Raw genomic sequence first — 21,105 nt, forward strand, 5'->3', positions numbered from 1 at the left:
TGATAGTCTTGGGGGAGCAATTCAATATATTTGAGGGAGTGATACAGTTTTGATATAGTATTGAGAGAATGATATAGTATTCAGAGTATAGTATACAGGGGGAGTATACCAAGCAGAATAAGTAGAGTATCCAAGAGCAGTAAGCAAAGCACACAAGAACAGAACCAAGCATGCAAAATTAGAGTTATGTACAGTATAATGACAAGGGGAGTATATCTGAATATACTATTTCATTGACTATTCTATATACTATCAAGTATAGTCATTTTGTAAAGTATATAGATTTTTGAGTTATAACTTTGAAAGTAGTTTTTGTCAAACATCTCAACTAATGTCAAAAGAGGAGATTGTTACTACTTATCAGATTGCCATTAGTTTTATGTCAAAGTTATACTATATACTCTAGTCGGTTACTATTACCAAAATATTCAGTCGGTATGCACAGTCTAGTCGGTTACAGAAGAAAGCAATCACAAAACGCAGTATACACCGAGCTATCTATCGAGTATCTTTTTATGTCTACCAAGCAGCAAAGATGACACACCGAGTTGATATACTCTGAGTGAAACATGTTACCAAATTCATCAAACCTGGACATTGGAAATTGCACTAGAAGATTGTGTATGATTTCGAGGTCATCTAACCAATGAAATATTTTACATGATTATTCATTCAATAAATCATGTTTGTAAGATCGAAGCAATGAATTGGATCACCATCTTAAGAAGATCTATTTATACAGCATGAGTTAAGTGTGTGCATGAGTGTAAGAAGACTGTTACACAGACACAAAGGTCACTGAGAAGGTTTTCAGAGAACAGTCGAAGAATAGAGTAAACAGAAGGGTTTACCGAGTTATTATATGGGTTACCGAGGTATGCTATAAGCAAGGTAATCTTATTCTGAGCACATAGAATCTGCTATAACATTTCAGATGTAAAGTTGCAGATATTTGTAATGATTTTATTGTAATATTGTGAAGTTGAAAGAGAAACCTTTAACAGGGTAAAAGACTCTAATCAAGTCTATAAATTGTAAAGCCTCTAACTAGGTACAACATTTAGATTAAGTGTTGTAAAATCCTTTAGCAAGGTAGATCTAACAGATCTTGTTACTCCTAATAGGGTAAGCTATCAGAAATAGCTAAACATGTAGCTCTAACTAAGCACTCTTTATTATTGTAGTAGTGAAGTTGTGGGTGCCATCCCCACCATAGTTTTTCTCTCTAACCAAGAGTTTCTGCATAACCAAAATATATGTGTTATGGAGTGAATCATGTATGATTGTTATCTATTTGTTTTAGCTTTATTATATGTTACTGCATTATTTGGTTTATGCATAACAGTAAAGTTATTATTCAAGAAAAGTTTTGGAGTACTGATTCACCCCTCCCCTCTCAGTACATTAGCTTTACATATTGGGCCTAACACTAAATTGACCCCTTCATTAGCTAAGAGGTCTGTAACCTTATTGCCTTCCCTTAGAGTGTGAGTTATGAGAATGCTAACATAGTCATTTAATAACTTTTTAGCACTTTCAACTAAATTAGTAATATTCCAAGATACATAACTAGTACCTTTAAGAGCCTGGATGATGTTGAGGGAGTCCTCTTCTAGCCAATTTTTTTTAAATTTGAATCCCTGAGCAAGCTAGAGGCTTTTTAGCATAGCCTGAGCTTCAACCACATGATTATTTTAGACCCCAAAAGGAGAAGCAATAGCAGCAATACAGACACCTTGAGCATTTCTGATGACTCCTCCACCACCGGACTTCCCAGGGTTGCCTTTAGCTGCCCCATCAAAATTCACCTTTATCCATTCATGATCAAGAAATCACGAAACAATATTATCTCTCCTAGTCTTATTGTCAGATCTGCAAACTTTGTGGATTAAGTTCCATTCAGTAAGGATGTCTTTTTCAATTTCATTCATATCAGTAAAAAACCATTGTTTATTGTTCCTATCAGGAATATTTATGTTTTCTTTTATATCCCTACAAACTTTTTCAAAGACCACCTGAGAGGTGCACTTAGCTTCCCTAAATATTATGTTATTTCTCTCTTTCCATATTCCCCAACAATTCATGGGGAGGATTAGGGACCAAAGGTTCTTGATAAGAGGAAATTTGGTGGGGAAGGTCCATTTCCATATAGTTTCCTTGAGACTCTTGTGCATGAGCCAATCAACTTACCAATTCATCCAAAACTTACTCTAGATTTCCCAAGTGAAGGAACAATGGAAGAACAAATGATCAACTGATTCTTCCTCTTTCTGGCATAGCTCACACCTATTACAGACCAAGTTGTCAATAGTAAGGATCCTATTGTGAGTAGAAAGCCAAAGGAACATATTGACTTTAGGGATAAGAATTATGTCCCAAACTTTACCCCATATAGGGTTACTAATCTGAGTGAAAGTGTTATTATAGGCAGAAGCAACCGTAAAGTCACCTCTTGGATTACTCTTCCAGAGGAAAACATCATCATAATCTTTGTTAATAGAAAAGGACAGCAGCTCCTGTTGGAGTAGGGAAAATCTAGCATATATAACATCAAGCCTAACCCATTTGTTCTCCTTCCAGTAGTCACACACCATAGACCCAAACCTCCTTTTACATTCCTCAATAAATTGATTGCTGCCTTGATCAAAGAGAGGTTCATTGTTCATCCAAGGATCCTCCCAGAACCTTATTTTGTCACCTTTTCCAAGGACCCATCCAGCTCCAGCTTTGGCCACTTTTATGGATTTGATAATACTATTCCAAATGAAGGACCCAACAGGGATGTCTTCAGAGTTGAGGAGATCTTGGAGAGGTTGATTCTGAATATATTTGTCAAACTAGATCTGGTTCCAATCTTTCATAATGTCATAAGCTCTCCATATTTTTCAAGGAGAGATTTATTAAAAGTTTTTAGAGCTTTTATACCAAGCCCTCCTTTGCTCTTTAGTTTACACACTTTGTCCCAAGCAACCAAGGATAGTCTCTTTTTTTATTCAACCCCTGACTAGGGAAATCTCTTCTGAATTCTTTCTAATGCTTCACCAAATTTAGTCGGGATACCAAATAGACTGAGAGCATATACAGGGAGATTCTGGAGAGTAGCTTGAAGAAGCTTCAACTTTCCAGCCTGAGATAAGATGGATCCTTTCTAGCCATCAAGTTTTTTGTTGAGTTTGTCAATTAACATATTCTGAAAGGAGTTTGGGGGAGCTAATCCCAAGGGGAGACCTAGATAAGTGGAGGGAAGCATTTCCACCTTGCAACCAATAATTTTAGCAATTCTCTATTGTCTTATGATAGGAGTGTTTAATAATTATATAGCCGGTTTGTCCCAATTGACTTGCTAGCCAGTAGCCAGAGAATAAGAATTAAGAGCACCTTTAAAGGAAGTAGCCTCCCCAATAGAAGAATATCCCATTAAGATAGTATCATCAACAAATTTTTGGTGAGAACAAAAAACATTAGCAGAGGAAGGTTGAAGACCTTTGATAATTTTATTCACTTTCATTTTTTGGATCAGTCTACTCATACTCTCCGCCAAGATGGTGAAAAGAATAGGAGTTATGGGATCTCCTTGTCTGAGCCCCCTCGATGATTTAAATAATTTAGTAGGAGATCCATTAATGAGAATTGAAAACATAGGAGTGGAGATCAACTCTCTGATAATTTTGATTGTCTTCTCATCAAATCCAAAAGCCTCCATGATTCTGAAAAGAACTTTCCAATCCACTCTATCATAAGCTTTCGCCGGATATAACTTTATCAGAAATCCTTCTTTATTGACAACATTGAGGGAGTGAATATTCTCATGCATCAAAATGATAGAGTCCAAAATCTGCCTGCCAGGAACAAAACCTTTTTGCTCCTCAAAGATGATGAAGGGGAGGATAGCCCAAATTCTAGAAGTCAAAACTTTAGATATGATCTTATAGAAGGAGTTACATAGACTTATTGGCCTAAATTTTCCCATTGAATACACCCCAGCCACCTCAGGAATTAAGGCAATAAAAGTGGAGTTGATTTCCTTAAGGATTGTTATTTATGATCTTGCTCGCGGGTTATTGCAATATATGAATAGATTAGGATCACCATTAACAGTCACTTCAACTCCATTTTGTGTAAACTTGATACATCGATGATATGTTAAGGGAACAACTCTCATTTCATGAATCCATGGGCATCCTAGCAATATGTTGTATGTGAGATCTAGCTGTAGGACTTGACAAACCACATCTCTCATAACTGGCCCAACTCTGAGAGGTAAGGTTATTGTGCCTTTGGATGAGTGCTCTTCATCATCATATGCCTTGATGGTGATAGCATGAGTAGAATTCACAACCTTTTTAGAATATCCCAATTGCTTAAATGTTTAGACCTGCTCCTCCATCTATCAAGACTCACTTAGCTTTTCACTCAACTCAAGACTACCCTACCATTTCTCCCTTATGCAAAAATAGGTAATCTATCATCAAATTATAATAACAGCTAGTTTAACATGTTTTATTGATAGGCATAAAACACATAACCATCATATGCTTGACAGACAATAGCAAAGCATCACAAGATAAAAGCATCACACATGACACACATATTTTTCACGTGGAAACCCAACTGGGAAAAACCATGGTGGGGATGAATACTCACAAGCTGTTTTTGAACTCTTTAGAAGTCCACTCTGTTAGGAGCCTTGTTCGGTTAGAGACATTACAATAGGTTCTACTAGGAACCGATCCTGCTAGAGATCACCTGGTTAAGGGATGGCTACAATATCAGGTTAAGGGTTAAACCTTGTTAAAGGTTACCTTGTTAGAGGATTTCAAGAACTTAATAGCTAAAGGATTTCAAACTCAATAGCTTTGAATTACCCTATTAAAGGATTTACAGCAAGCCGATTAAGGCTACCATGTTAAGGGATTTTCCAACTGTTGAGGTGGTTAGAGATAAACAGGTATTATAATGATTTGGTAACAGAACTCAATGCCAATGCAGATCCGCTTAAGCTCCTCTTCACCTTCTGCACTTACACTCTGCAGGTATCACTTCTCTCATTTTGGTCTGGCAAGAATCATGTATCCTTTCTCTTGGATACACACACACAAATTTTGCCAACAAACTTAGAAAGAGACACAACATTGGCCTTATAGGAAAACATATAGGTCGGTAGCATAAACCCTAAACCCTGAACCTGTTAGGTTAAGGAATTCAAACGGTTCAATCCTGACTGTTGAGAACAATGCATTAATTGCAACAGTCTTGATCCAATCTCAAGACATTCTCCATCATCCATTTTCACCAATTTTATGGCGGCTGATAACCCTTCACACATTATCACCGTTTTACATACGTCACACATTCTTGAGGTAGATAGGAACAATCTCCTTCATGCAAGATCCTTCACGTGCATAAGGCTGACGTGGCAACATGATCTGTTCTTCATTACATTGCTAACTCATCACACAATGTCACCAATTGAGCCACACAGGCTTGAAGCACTTCAACCAGAAACCCTGAAGTTGAGACTACCAACCAGTAGTCATACAACGCTTCCATGTGCTGATTCCCATAACCATATGCCGGTTCACCTTGAACAAGCACACTGCTTCACTTTGGCACAAATGTCGGTTCATAGTGTTATGTTGGTTCTCTCATTTGCTGGTTCTCACCTCTTTAGCATATTGACATCAATGACAACATACAATGTCATTATGTCCTCATACCAGTTCACATAATGGCAACAATCTCCCGCTTTGGCATTGATGGAAATATACAAAGATATCTCTCTGCTTCACATCTTCTCCCCCAATTTCTGCAGATATCTTCTCTGCTTCACATCTTCTCCCCCTTTGACAACAATGCCAAAGTGGAGGCACAAGCTGCCCTATTCCATTATGTTGCTCCCCCTATGGAGTAGCATCCTTCAACACATCAATCCTGAAGAAAACTTTGACTATGCTATACTTGACTAATGTGGAGCATATACCTTTAGTTCACCTCCTAAAGGGGCAGTACCCCTAATTCACCTCTTAAGTACATAAATATAGTCTTTGGGAGAGGCTTGGTGAATATGTCTGCTAACTACTCCCTACTAGAAACATGCTCTAGTGCAATCTCTTTGGTCTGAACCTTTTCCCTTAAGAAATGATACTTAAGCTCAAAGTGCTTGGTTCTAGAATGTAAAACTGGATTCTTGGAGATATTAATTGCACTAGTATTGTCACAAAATATACTTACCGATTCAGATACAGGAACTTTGAAGCCATTCAATACATGCTTCATCTAAATTGTCTGAGTGCAGTTCATGAAAGCTGCAACATACTTTGCTTCCACTATAGATTGAGAGATACAACTCTTCTTCTTACTCATCCATGAGACCAATCTACCACCGAGGAAGAATGCACCTCCGGTTGTGCTCTTTCGGTCATCTACATTACTAGCCCAATCAGCATCTATGAATACTTTCAAGTTGAAATCCTTGCTATATGGATACCACAACCCATAGTCAACAGTTCCCTTCAGATACCTAAGAAACCGCTTGCCTGCAACCAAGTAGGATTCTCTTGGACTTTTCTAGAACCTTGCAGAAATGCCAACTGCATGTGCAATATCCGGTCTGCTATGCACTACATAATGCAATTTACCAATCATTGATCGGTATTCCTTCTCATCAACCAATGTTGAGTCATCCTCTTTGGATAGTTTACAACCGGTCACCATCAGTGTACCAACTGGTTTTCTATCTTCCATGCCAAAGATATTCAACACCTCTTTGACATACTTGGACTGAGTGATAAAGATTCCATCCTTCATCTGCTGGATCTGTAGTCCAATGAAGAATTTAATCTCCCCTATGAGTGACATTTCAAATTCTTTCTTCATCTCATCTGCAAACTCATGACTCATCTTGTCATCTCCGCCAAAGATAATGTCATCAACAAATACCTCACAGATCAAGATCTGATCTCCTTCAGACTTCAAGTAGATATTACTATCTTCACTTGTTCTCTCAAATCCAATCTTCACAAGATGGGAATGTAGATGTTCATACCATGCCCTAGGTGCCTGATTTAGTCCATATAAGGCTTTATGTATCCTACATACCATGTCACTATCTTTAGATAGGGCAAACCCATCTAGTTGCTCAATATACACCTCCTCTTCAAGTACACCATTTAGGAATGTAGATTTTACATCCATTTGATATACTTTGAAACCTTTAAAAGTTGCATATGCAAGAAGCATACGGACCCCTTCTAATCTAGCTATAGGAGCAAAGGTTTCTCCATAGTCTTCTCCTTCTTCTTGAGCATATCCTTTGCATACCAATCTAGCTTTGTTTCTAATCACTGTGTCATCCTCATTCAACTTATTTCTGAAGACCCATTTGGTACCAATGACATTTTTATGCTCTGGTCTCAGTACCAAAGACCATGTATCATTTTTCTCTATCTGGTCAAGTTCCTCTTCCATTGCCTTGATCTAATCTTCATCTTTATGTGCCTCTTTGAATGTTTTAGGCTCAAATTCAGAGATCATACATGAGTTTTCTCTGACCTTTCTTCTTGTAAGGATTCCTGCATCCTTATCTCCTATGATCTACTTAGGATAATGATTCAACTTGACATACCAAGGAATGGTCTTGATAGATTCCTCTTGCTTTTCTTCTTCATCCTCATCTCCATCAGTATCAGCATCTACATTTGCCGGTGTAGGAACATTGTTATTGGTACTTGGTTGGCTATCAACCGGTTCCCAGAAGGTTGCAACCAATTCATTTACTGCTTGCTCACTACCGGTTTCCTTAGATTTCTCAGAGGTTTCATCAACTCTTACATTAATGCTTTCCATAATTCTCTGAGTCCTGTTGTTGAAACACTTGAGAGCTTTGCTCTTGGTGGAATATCCTAGGAATATTCCCTCATCACATTTCACATCAAATTTTCTCTGGTGTTCACTCTTCTTGATGTAACATTTGCTACCAAACACTCTAAAGTAGCTAACCACAGGTGTCTTACTAGTCCAATACTCATAAGGAGTTGTATCCTTACCTTTCTTGATGAGTACCTGGTTCATTGTGTAGACTACAGTGCTCACCGCTTCTCTCCAAAAGGTGTGAGCTACCTTTCCTTGAATCAACGTGGTTCTAGCTGCTTCAACCACAGTCTAGTTATTCCTCTCTGCTAGGTCATTCTGTTGTGGAGTTGGGGGGGCAGACAATTGCCTCTTGATGCCATGTTCTTCACAATACTTGTTGAATTCATCGGAAGTGAATTCCCCTCCTTGATCAATTCTCAGGCACTTGATCCTTTTACCATTTTCCTTCTCCACTAATGCTCTAAAAGATTTGAACCTTATAAAGGCTTCAGACTTGTCTTTCAAGAATGTGACCCACATCATTCTTGAGCAGTCATCAGTGAGAATCATGAAGTACCTATCACCCTGCACACTTCTAATTTTCATAGGACCACACAAATCAGTATGGACAAGATCAAGCAAGTTGTCAGCAGTGAAAGATTTACCTTCAAAGGTCAAGGAAGACATTTTCCCTAATTGACACTCTTTGCACAAGGTATTGTAGGCACCTAAAAATGGTCAACGCTTGCGGAGTCATACTTTAACATTTGCGCATTGCCTCGTTTTAGGTTTTTGCGTCACATTAACATTTCTCCTATGATTCGTACTTGGTTTTTATCATTTGCGAGCATCGATTCATTCTTCTACATTCTTCATTTATCTCCTTCTCGAATTTGGTCTTGTCGACAATACTATCCAATCATGATTTTGATCAATTTTATCCTGTCGCATCAATGTGCGTACTCATTTGTCATCATTTTAGACATCGTCAATCCTAATTAGGGTTTTGTCCTCCTGTCAATCTTGCGATCGATTTGTCATCGATCGTTGTCCTCTTATCAATCTTGTCGATTTATCATCAATCCTTCAATCTTGTCGTTTTAACGATTGATTTGTCATCGGTCATTGTCATGTTTGATCTTGTCATTTTGCGATTGATTTGTCATCAGTCGTGGTCATTTTCAATATTGTCATTTTGCAATCTATTTTGTCATCGATTCTTGTCCTCTTGTCAATCTTGTCATTTTGCGATCGATTTGTCATCGATCGTTGTCTGTCTCAATTATGTCAATTTGGATCAATTTGTCATTGTTCCTCGTCAATTGGCGCATTTATCAATCAAATCATTTATCACATTGGTCATTTATCAATTCAAAATCAAATCATGATCAAATCAATTATCTTTCATCAAGACCTAATTCATCTTCTAGGGTTTTATGATTTAATCATTTAACCTTGTGTGTCATTTTCTTCCTTTAGGATTAATAAATTATTTATTTATCCTAAGTCTTCTCATTGCAATTAAATGATCATTTAATTGGCTAATTATTCCTCTTTGTGAATTAATTAATAAATGACAAATTATTAATTAATTTACCTAATTTCTAATTTCTATCAATTTCCTAATTCCTAAATTCTTAATTCTCTAAATTTTCTAATTTCAATTTCCTCCTATTTCTCTCCTAAATTCATGGAAATGACATGTCAATTTGTCATAAATTTGTCATAATTGACAATCAATCAATTTTGACATAGAAGTTGTCATAATTTGTCATAAATTATCAATCAACAAATTTTGCATAGAAAGTGCATAATTTGTCATAATTTGTCATAATTGACATAATTGATTTGCAATTTCCATTTGAATTGAATCATGCTAATCTTGTCATCTCTCCAATTCTTCTATAAATTGGATGATCTTCATCAATCAAAGCTAATTGGTAATCAGACTATCGAATTTACGCTTCTAGTACTCTTGATAAAAAATCTCGTCTACTTGCTTTCAATTGTGTGTGTGCACTTGTAGGTGAGATCCACAACCAAACCATTTGAAGAGGAAAGAAGAACAATGGAGCCACATGAAGGAGCATTCAAATCTGCTATTGGTTTGCATATGTCTTTAATTTTGAGTGTTTTTATTTCATGTCTCTATTGAGTGTTGTTTAGGATAGATCATTGCAATGAATGCTTTTTGTGATTGAGATTATTACGTTTATCTTGTCTTGTGATGATTTCCTATTTCCTATGCTACATTAATTTGTGAACCCAACGTGAACACTAACCTTCTAACCTCTTTATGGTGTTTTTGAGTGCTTTCAAGTTGATTTGTAGGCCAAAAAAAACCAAAAAAGGGTCGTGCAGGGTTTTCTGGAGGCTTCTGCGCCTGTGTCCTACATCCTGCGCCTGTGTTGAGCATTTTGTGCCTGTGTTGAAGACATTCTACGCTTGTGTCCTGCATTCTGCACCTATGTCCTGAGTTCTGCGCCTATGTAAAGTCCAGAACAGGGGTAAAAATGCAGTGTTTTATTTGAAATTTGTTTAGTTTTTGCATTCTGTTTTCTGTGCTTTGGATTTTGGTACTAATTATCTGTGCAGAATCTTGGCATACGCATGCCAAAGACAATAAATCAAACTACTAACATGTGTTATGTAGAATCGATAGTCAAAGACAAGAAATCAAACTTCTAACTTGGGTTTTGCAGGTTGCCTTGGAGAAACAACTAAACTTGGTGTTTGTCTTTAAATGTTTTAGGCACCTAGTGATTTCTAATAGGTTGGAATGAACATGTTTTTGCTTTGATTGTTGAGTGTGACATTGGAGTAGGAGAGGATGCTCTCATCCTTTTAGGGTGATCAGAAATCCAGATCTTCGATACCATGCTTTTGTCTTTGATTGTGTGTCTCCTTTAGAGGGTCTGCCTTCCCGACCACTTTGCTTTTGCAAGCAAGTGATAATCGTGAGAAGGGAACGACCCAAAGTGAGTACGGCTAGAATTCCTTGGCATTCTAACTCACTATAAAAAAATACCCGATGAGCGAAAGCTTTGAAAGAAGTGCTACATGGGAATTGCAGTTACTTGGGAAGTGATGACCCTTGAACTCTTTCTCATATCAACATCTAAGTAGGGCCTCTTGGTCTAAATCGTGCTTGCGTGACTACATTTGTTTGGTATCTTGATGGGCTTAATGTCTCAATCACGCTTGCAAGACATCAAGGAGTAACACTTAACAGAAATCCTTACTAAACACCTTGTTTTAGAGGCCAAAAACCCTTCTAGTTGCTTGAGAAGGACAAATTCGGATACTTGGAAGAGATACTAAGTTTGCCATGGGGAGATTTCCATGGGGGTTGATGCTTGGCTGCCCTGAGAAGTGAGTGTCGTGGAGGGGAGCCCGTGGGGTCAAGCATCTATGTATTCTCCTTGAATCCCATAATGAGTCTACCTCTCAAGTACCTAATGTCTTTGCCTACCATAAGAAATGTGGAAATGAGCATGATTGTCTTGAGTCTATGTTAAAACATCTTGTCTTCTTTGCTTATCAAAAGTTGAATTGTATCTCATTTCAAAAGCAAAACAAATTGATCCAACATAAGATTAAACACAAGAGACATTCATCCAACAAAGGTCCAACAAACTTCAAAACTCATCTTCAAGCATGGTTAGCAAACATTGTTCAAAATCTTATCTCAACAAGCATGTCACTTACATTTAGGTTCATCCTAGGTTGCATTTTGCTAAGTTCATTGTCAAGTACCAAGGTTAGGTGTCACCTAAGTCATACTCCTTTGCATATCAATAAGAGTCATCCATTTGCATATGTCCTCTTGCATTAAAGTCATATCATTGTCATACATTTACATTGCTTACCCTAGGTCTCTTCATTAAGCTTAGGTCATTATCATATCTGTAGTCACATAAATCTGTCCACTTAATTAAATGAATATTTAGTATTTATTTGATTATTTAACCATCAATTAATAATTAATTAAATTAATATTTAATTAATTCATCTTAACCCTCTTCTCCTATTAATTAAATAAATTATTCAATTTATTTGATTTAATTCACTTAACCAAATTCAGACCATTAATTAAATAAATAAATCATATTTATTTAATTAAATATTCTCTCACATTTAAATAAATTAATATTTATTTAAATCCCCCAAAATCCCACCTCTCACATTTAAATAAATTAACATTTATTTAAATCACCTTTATCCTCCACCCACTTGCATTTTCCTACAAATGCAAGTTGCACAATTATTTTAAATAAATCATTTATTTAAATCACCTTTATCCTCCACCCACTTGTATTTTCCTACAAAAGCAAGTTGCACAACTATTTTAAATAAATTATTTATTTAAAATCCTATTTATCCTCACCCACTTGAAACCTTTAATGGTTTCCCTTAAAGTATTCAAACTTGATGGCTTTAAAGTCTTCAAACTTGATGGCTTCCTTCTATAGTCTTCTTAAGACTTTAATGGTTTTCCTTAAAGTCTTCAAGCCTTTAATGGTTCCCATCAAAGTCTTCAAGCATTTTAATGCTTTATCTTCCTTTTTCTCATTTAAATAAATTAATATTTATTTGAATATTTATCCAAATACAACTTGCACACATTTATTGAAATAAATGAATTTTTATTTTAATAAAATCCTATTTTCCCTCACCCACCAAATCCACTTGCAAAATCTAATCCCCTTCTAGATTCTTCTAACCCCTTCCTAATTAGCTTAATCCATCCCCTAATTATTGTCACATTCCTAAGCAAAATGGAGTCACTTCTCAAAGACTCCAAAGTCTTTGAAAAACAATTAATGCTTTGTGTGTTCAACAAATTAACCCTCAAAGTCTTGGATAACCTTTGAAAGCTTCCAACCTTCAACCACTAAATGGCTCAAAGTCTTTGATAACCATTGAAGGCTTTCAACCTTCAACCACTTAATCCCCAAAGTCTCCAATAACCATTAATGGTTACCTCAAACCCTCCCACATGGTTAAAACATTTGTTTTGACTCAACCTCTACCCAACCCAAGGGTCTCATCAAGCCTTTAATGCTTTGACCATGATTATCTCTTAAACATTTGCACAAAGGTTTATCCTTGGATTAACTCTTAATCCAATGGGTAATCTTAATTTAGACTTGACCCTTACCTTCTAGATAACCATGAGGTCTTCTCAGGCCTTTAATGCCTCCAACCTCTTCTCTCAACCCAATCCTATGTTGACACTTGTCACCATTTTATTGGTGCCAATTGTGCATATGGATCCCCAACTTTCAAACTTGGCCCTTGATTAAACCATTCAATCTTAACCCTTCATTTCCCCATTTCTTCTATAAATAGAACCATTCTCCTCAAGCAAAAAAAGAAGCATTTTAGAGTATTGTTGCTATACTGGCATTAGCATAGAGCTTTTTCATAGCATCACTATCTACTCTTGCATAGTATTTTCTTATCATATTCAACCATCTTGAATCTCCATATGGCATCCATGGCTAGTGCTAAAAGCTGAGAGCTACACTCGTTTGGGACTTGGAGAGGAGAGGAACAAGGGAGGAGCAACTATGAGCATCTTGATTAGCTATTTCATTCTATGTTTATATGCTTTCTATTTCATGCTTAATATCTCTCTTGATATGCCTGTTTAGGATAATCTTTTGTTGCTAACACTAACGTTTGTTTCTTGTGCTCTTGTGTGTGTTGCCATCAAACAGATTTTCTAATCCTTTTTGCAGAGCATCATTTGGTGAACCCGACGTGAACCCAAACACCAAAAAGATCATTTTTTTTTTTTAACCAATAACATGTTTGAATGTTGAAAATGTCACACAGGTTGCGATTTTGACACTGTTTTGGTGCGTTTGGCATTATTTTGGCGCTATTCCCCCTGTTTCAGTGCTTTTCCCTTCTCTGTCTTTCCCTTTCTTTTAATACGTTTGTGTTAAATAGTGCCTCTGTTCAAACGCAGACTAGCGCTATTGTAACAAAACGTTGTACAAATCACCTTGTAACCAAAAAAAAAAAAAAAAAAAAAAAATTTAGGCTTGTAGAAGCCCACCAAATAGGCAGATTTTACTAACTATTTTTCTCTTTTGTGCAGATTTAAATTAGATTAAAGAGTAGATTTATATTTTTTACTAACTTGTTTTTGAAGTTGGTTTTAAAAATGAATTCACTTTTTATTTTGGTTTAAAATTAACTTCACATTTCAAATTTGGGCTTTTGAAAAAGAATCACACATTTGTTTGGGGCTCTTAAAAAGAATTTCATTGTTCAAAGGTAAAAAGAACCACAAACTTATACAAAAACAACTTTATTTTTTTTTTGCAAGTTAGGAAACAAACTTCGTTTTGGTGCTTAAAATCAACAAGGCAAATTTTATTTCTTGCATCAAGATAAAACTCACAATCCACACTTCCATTTTTGGTGCAAATAAAATTCACAATCAACTTGTCTCATTTTTAAAGCAATCTTACTTCATGCAAACGTGTTTTTCATTAAGTTGACCAGGATTTTCAAATTCTAGTTTACTCAAACAATTGCCTTTGAAAATTAAAAAGAACACCATGATTGTTGGAGCAACATCTCCAAATAGTTAGATCACATTGCAATGATAGATTAAAAAGAACAGGTGTTTTTCGTGCTTGGCACACTTGTGCAAAGAGTTGGTCGAGTGGTCCTACTTCTAACACACACTATCCTCTCCCTTGGCTTTCGTGGTCCTAGGTGCAAGAGAAAGGTGTTAGTAACACTCACATTTTATCTTTTTAAGAGAGGCCTGCCAAGAGACACATCACTCTTGGGAACGACCTTGAGCGGTAAATCCTTCGAGCCGCTATAGAAATCAGGTGTGAGCGAAAGCTGTAGCCTTGGGTATAGTTGTTCCTACAGTGTAACTGGCCGAAAGGACAAATGGGCCCCACCACCAGTTACAAGGCTCTTAAGTGAGTCACTGCAGAATGAACTTATGTCCAAAGCCATCGAACATGACTAAACACCTTTAAGTAGTAGCCCACCTGTTCTATTGATTGAGGATATTTGAGGTATAATTTAGTGCAAGAGCATAGATGGTTTTGCTCCCAAGATACTCACCATACATATTTCCTTGAGTAGAAACATAGCTTTTTGAAAAGTCACTTTTGGCTTGATAAAAGTGGTGACTCCCCCATCATAGGGATCATCTATTTGTTATGCTCGTGCAAGACTTAGTATATCACATCCTTACCTGCCACGGCGGGATTCATAAGGTATGTAGTACCAAAGTCGAAGAAATATCAAGATGTGGGCTAAATTTATCACAACTGGCCATTTGACCTTAGGGATAAAAAGTGTTTGAAGTGTGTTCGTTTTACAGACCTAGTGCGAATTGAGCCGACTTCAGGCTTTGGAAATACACCTTAAAATACATCTAAAGGAAGGGTCAAAAAAAAGTCCAAGAATTGGGTTGATCTAGACCCATACTCATTTGTGCCTTTGAGGCTACAATCTTGTGTTTGTGTGCTTGCTTTGTTTTCTTGTCAAAGAAAAATCAGAAAATCAATCCCAAAAACAAAGTATTCATCCAACATCTGTCAACACAACCAAAAACATCAAAAAAAAAGGTACAAACAAACAAAGAATCAAAAATTTATGACCATTCTTCACATCTTGCAAAAGAAGAAGTGTCATCAGAATATCACCTTGAAAAGGAGACCACTAAGCTCAAAGGCTTTGATCAAAAGGAGGAAATTCTTCTATCTCAATAGACAAATCTTTGTCTCACATAGAGTCTTTCTACATCGCATGCGTCTCTATCTTCAAGGTAAAACAAACGAGTTTGATTCAGAATCACTGAACCGCAGAGCTTTTATGCAATATAGAGCTCTGACTTATCACAAAAATCAAGGAGGAAAGATTAATCCCAACTTCTTCCCAAACATCTGTATCACCTACAACACAGCTCGAGAAGTGCCACCAACGCCTGAAAGGGAAGAGGTAGAGTTTGTCCCATTTGTGACACAGAGTTTTTATTGAAGTTGAAAACAAAAACATCCATCATCTCACTCATACATCATCACTTCATCATCAATCCATCCCAACTCTCAAAACATTAAGAGGTTCTTGTCCCAAGATTCTTTTTTAGATATTGCTTGAAATCAAAACACATCACATCACTTTTTAGATTGTTTCTACATCTAGGATAAGCTCATCCTAAGAGACACATCTACGCAGGTTAAAACTAGTTCATGAGTGAATCCTCTCATTACTAGGTAGTCAAAATCTGTAACACATCTCAGATTTCTCTACACCTTATCACATCCAAAATCATCAAAACAAACAAGCAATTCAAAGAAAGAATTCTGGTTACATTTACCTTTAGAGTGCTAGAGATCTACAATCCACCAACCATCAATCTTTCATTTCATCACCAACTCATCATCATCTTCAATCAACTTCAAAACAAACTTGCAAACAAAATGGCTCAAACCCGATCACGATCAAGGCAACGAGAAATAGAAATTGAGGAAGAAGAGGACAACCTCAATGAATTTCAAGAAGCACTTGGAGGAAATGTGAATGATGAAAACCCAAGTACTCCCACTCCTTCAACAATCGAAAGGGTTCAGCATAACCCTCATTTTAACAGATTATTTGATGAAATACTAAGGAGCAATGCGGATGCTCACTTCTTAAGACTTGCTCAAGAAGGAGCCAAACTCCCCTCAGACTTTGATCTTGCCCAATTAAGACAAGCATCAGAAAGACAAAGTCACCATGAGGAGGAAAGGCGTAGAGATCCCATCAGATATAACATTCCTCGAGGTAACCCACCACCTCCTCCTCCAAATGAAATAGAGATGTTGCGGCAACAAGTCGAGAATCTCGCCCAACAACTTCATAGTGGTGTTAAGACCAATCAATTCTCACTTAACGACATCTATCCCTATCCTTTTGATAGGAATCTTTATATGCCACCCTTTCCACGCGGGTTCGAAACACCCAAATTTGAAAAATATAGAGGAAAGGGGGATCCCCGTGATCATGTCCGAGAATTTCATTCCGCTTGTCTTGAAGTGGCTTATGAGGACACATACCTAATGCGCCTTTTTCCCCAAAGCTTGGGAGGAACCACCACATCATGGTTTTCCCGACTACCAGGTGGCATTAGAACATTTGAGGAACTCATCCAGAAGTTCCTATCTCATTACTCTCATAACATTGAACGCGACATCACCATGGCTGATCTATGCAACACCAAACAAAAACCAGGGGAATTATTCTCAGTATTCCTGCAACGATGGCGCCAAATGTCTAGCAGACGTTCTCTTCAGTTACCTGAACGAGAACTAGTGGAAATTTTCATTTCCAACTTAAACGAAGAAATGGAATTTCACCTGGATGTCAAAGATACAGACTCCTTTAACGATATGATCACCAAGGGTATAAAATGTGAAAGGGCACTCATCAAGAAAGGGCTCATCAAAATCTTTAATGAACCAAAAGATGGTCCTCGCCTGCGCTTCAATAGTGACAAACCAAACTTCTGGAACAAGAATAAAAATATCATCAATGATGGGGTTGTGGATGCTCGGACTGTCCAAAATGCACAACCTGTGGTTCGGTTTGCAGGACAAAATCCTCCACCTCAAAATAACACAAATGTTCCTCTTAATCAAGGTCGCATCACATCTCATGATGAACCAAGACCTCATCCACAAAAACAAAAACGCACATACACTCCCTTAGGGGAACCCATTGAAACAGTGATGCAACAACTCATTTCTCAGAATTTGATCACTTTACCTAAGTTATCAAATTATGAGCCTCAAGTCAAACCGGCATGGTGGAGAGATACTGAACATTGTGAGTTCCATCAAGGAAGAGGACACAAGACAAGTAATTGTCACCGATTGAAAGATCTCATTCAGGATCTTATTGACCGAGGAGAAATTGAAATTGAAGGGCATGACCCAAAAACAACCAATAATGATCATCAGATGTTCAAGAATCCACTTCCATCACAAGATCAAAGGGGTCCTTCCACGTCCCGACGAGGTCCTGATACCACTGATTATACGCAAGCTGCGTATAATTACACTGTAAATCACCTGTATGATGCCAGTGAACAAATTGCAACCATAACCTTCAAAAATCCCACCTCAAATTGCAATGTTGTTACACGTCGTGGCAAGGTCACCATCAAGGCAGCTCCACAAGGCACCACCTCCATCCCAAAGCAGTACAATCTTGTGGAACAATTAGACAAAACCCCTGCACTTATATCCATTTTGGAGCTTTTGCGTCTGTCACCCTCTCATAAAACAATCTTGGATCAAGCACTCCAAGAGGCATCAGTCCCTGCAAACTTGAATACGGACCAATTTCAAGCCATGGTTGGAAATCTAAAGTCATCACCTTGTCTCACTTTTTCTGAAAGTGACAACTCTTCTTTCCAACAACCTCATAATGCTTCGCTACACATTGAAGGCTTTGTCAACCAACACAGGATCAAGCGAGTCTTGATTGATAATGGAGCAGGCCTAAACATTTGTACACTACAGTTGGTCACAGCATTGGGATATGCAATAGAATCAGTGGATCCTCGCAAGAAGATCACCATCAAGGCCTATGATGATGCAGAGCGTTCATCCAAAGGAGCTATGGTACTACCAATCCGAGTAGGCCCCGTGGTAAAGCACATCATTTGTCAGGTTCTGGACCTTCCTCTGCCATATAATCTATTATTAGGGAGACCTTGGATACATGCCATGCAAGCCGTTCCATCTACCTACCATCAATGTATCAAGTTCCCACATAATGGTGCAGAGATCACAATCCTGGGTGATGCAAATCCTTTTGCATTTTGCCATAATATCAGCCATCAACCAGAGATTACTGTTCCTAATAATAGGGAAGCCATTTCCTCCACATCATATGTAAATCCCGCCTCTCTTGCCAGTTCAAACACTCCTATACCCAAGCAAGAAAAGCTTAAGATGAAAGTCGCAGAGGAAGGTCCTGGAGAATACAACTTGAGTCAGCTCTTTTGTGTGGGACAAATGCCTACTTCTCCTAGAACACATGGTAAACCACAGCAGTTACTCCAGCAACCACTAAACACGCCTGCATGTGCCTTAACGCCTTTCATCCTTGGAAAGAGTCAAGAGGAAGAGACACAAGATAAGGACCTAGCGGAATGGATCTATAAAGATCCCATCACCACTGACATACCGCGAGTTACACTTCCTACAGAACAGTATGGCAAAGGCCTCCTCATTATGCAAAGAATGGGATATGATGGTCAGAGTGCTTTGGGATACTGCAAACAAGGACGACATGAACCGCTGCTGCCAGAGTTCAAGCCCAAAGGTAATACAGGCCTAGGCTTTGAAAAAGAGATCCTTCCTAAACTCAGATTCAAAGGAAAACCCAGCAAACCATTTTGCCCACCTACGACAAAGAGGACACCTTTCATAATCAAAGCACCATCAAGCCATATCCCCACTGCCCCATCAAGGCTCACAACTCCACCGCAACCATCACCAATGCCAAACATCCCACCAATCGAACCAGTAATCCCATCCGCGGCAGCCATCACATCAATAAAATCATTCGCAGCCACAACTGTATCAGAACTCGCAGTAGCATCTATGGCACCAGCCATTCCAATAGAAACCACTAAATCAACAATGCCGATACTTCCAGTGACAAATCCTTTAATCCCCATCACGGTTCCTGCAGCACCGATCACCACAAAGGTACATAAACCAATCACACCTGCAGTATTCAACTCCAGCGACATCCCAGTATGGTATAGCAATCGGATGCTGGAAAGTGATTCAGAGACCGACTCACATGAGTGGGAATTCGATTCAGTGCAACTTAACACTTCAGATGAGGAAGACACATCACCACCTCCACCCCGCAAAGACATCCCTATTTACGGAGAAGCACAGATAAAGACCACTTGGGTACCTGAGCTGGAAACATCTTCCACAGACCCTACGTCTCATCCTACGCCTGATTCTGACAGGGAGAGTACCATCAACGACCTTCACCACACTGTCTTAACCCTCACTGATACATCTCCCGCACTTAACTTAATCGATGAAGTAATGCCCATTATCCACCCTGAACTCATCAAATGGAACCAACCAAATCCCCCATGTCTTGACCTCTTCCAAAACGATGAGGCTATCATTGACTTTTTGGAATTAAGGGATAATCTACCAAGCGGGGATCACAAAGCTGGATTCGCCATTGAACTTAATAGCGCAGCATACTTCGGGGCAGATGCCAAACCCTTCAGCTGCAAAAATATAACATTAAAACATGGATCTTCCAGTGAAAACCACACTGTGGCACTGTTTGATCCAACAAAAGTAAAAAGAAAGAGCGTATCCAACGGTGAAAACCTCTCTGAGGCGCCTGAGGATGAAGGGTTTGACATTCTCCCTGCTAATACACAACAGGAACGATCAACGATCCTCATTGAGGAGACCAAAGAATACAATGTGGGGACTCCTGAAAACCCTCATATCATACATCTGGCATCTCTTCTCACTCCAGAGGAACAGCCTCAATTTATCAAGTTCTTCCAGCAGCGCCAGATCAACTTTGCATGGTCATATGCAGACATGCCTGGGCTTGATCCAGATTTAGTCATGCATCATCTCATAGTAGCAAAAGGAGCCAAACCTGTCAAGCAGAAGCTTCGTAAGATGCATCCTCAGATTGCCGTGCTAGTCAAAACAGAACTCAAGAAACTCCTGGATGTTGGTTTCATTAGACCAATTGATTATGCAGAATGGATCTCCAACATTGTACCAGTTGGCAAACCAAAAGGGGGCATCCGCATTTGTACAGACTTCAGAGATCTAAATAAGGCATGTCCTAAGGATGACTTCCCTCTACCAAATATCGACATCATAGTAGATTTGACAGCAGGACATGCCATGCTTTCACTCATGGATGGCTTTTCAGGATACAATCAAATAAAGATCGCACCAGAGGACCAATATAAGACAGCCTTCACATGTCCATGGGGCACATACTGCTGGAATGTAATGCCTTTTGGTCTAAAGAATGCAGGAGCGACCTATCAAAGAGCAATGACCACCATCTTCCATGACATGATGCATACTATAATGGAAGATTATGTGGATGATTTACTAGCAAAATCACTTACTAGAGAAGGACATCTTCACATCTTAGATAAAATCTTTGATAGACTGGAACAATACCATGTTCGACTCAACCCAAAGA

The sequence above is a fragment of the Cryptomeria japonica genome, chromosome 9, assembly GCF_030272615.1.
Source record: "Cryptomeria japonica chromosome 9, Sugi_1.0, whole genome shotgun sequence".
Classification (NCBI taxonomy): domain Eukaryota; kingdom Viridiplantae; phylum Streptophyta; class Pinopsida; order Cupressales; family Cupressaceae; genus Cryptomeria; species Cryptomeria japonica.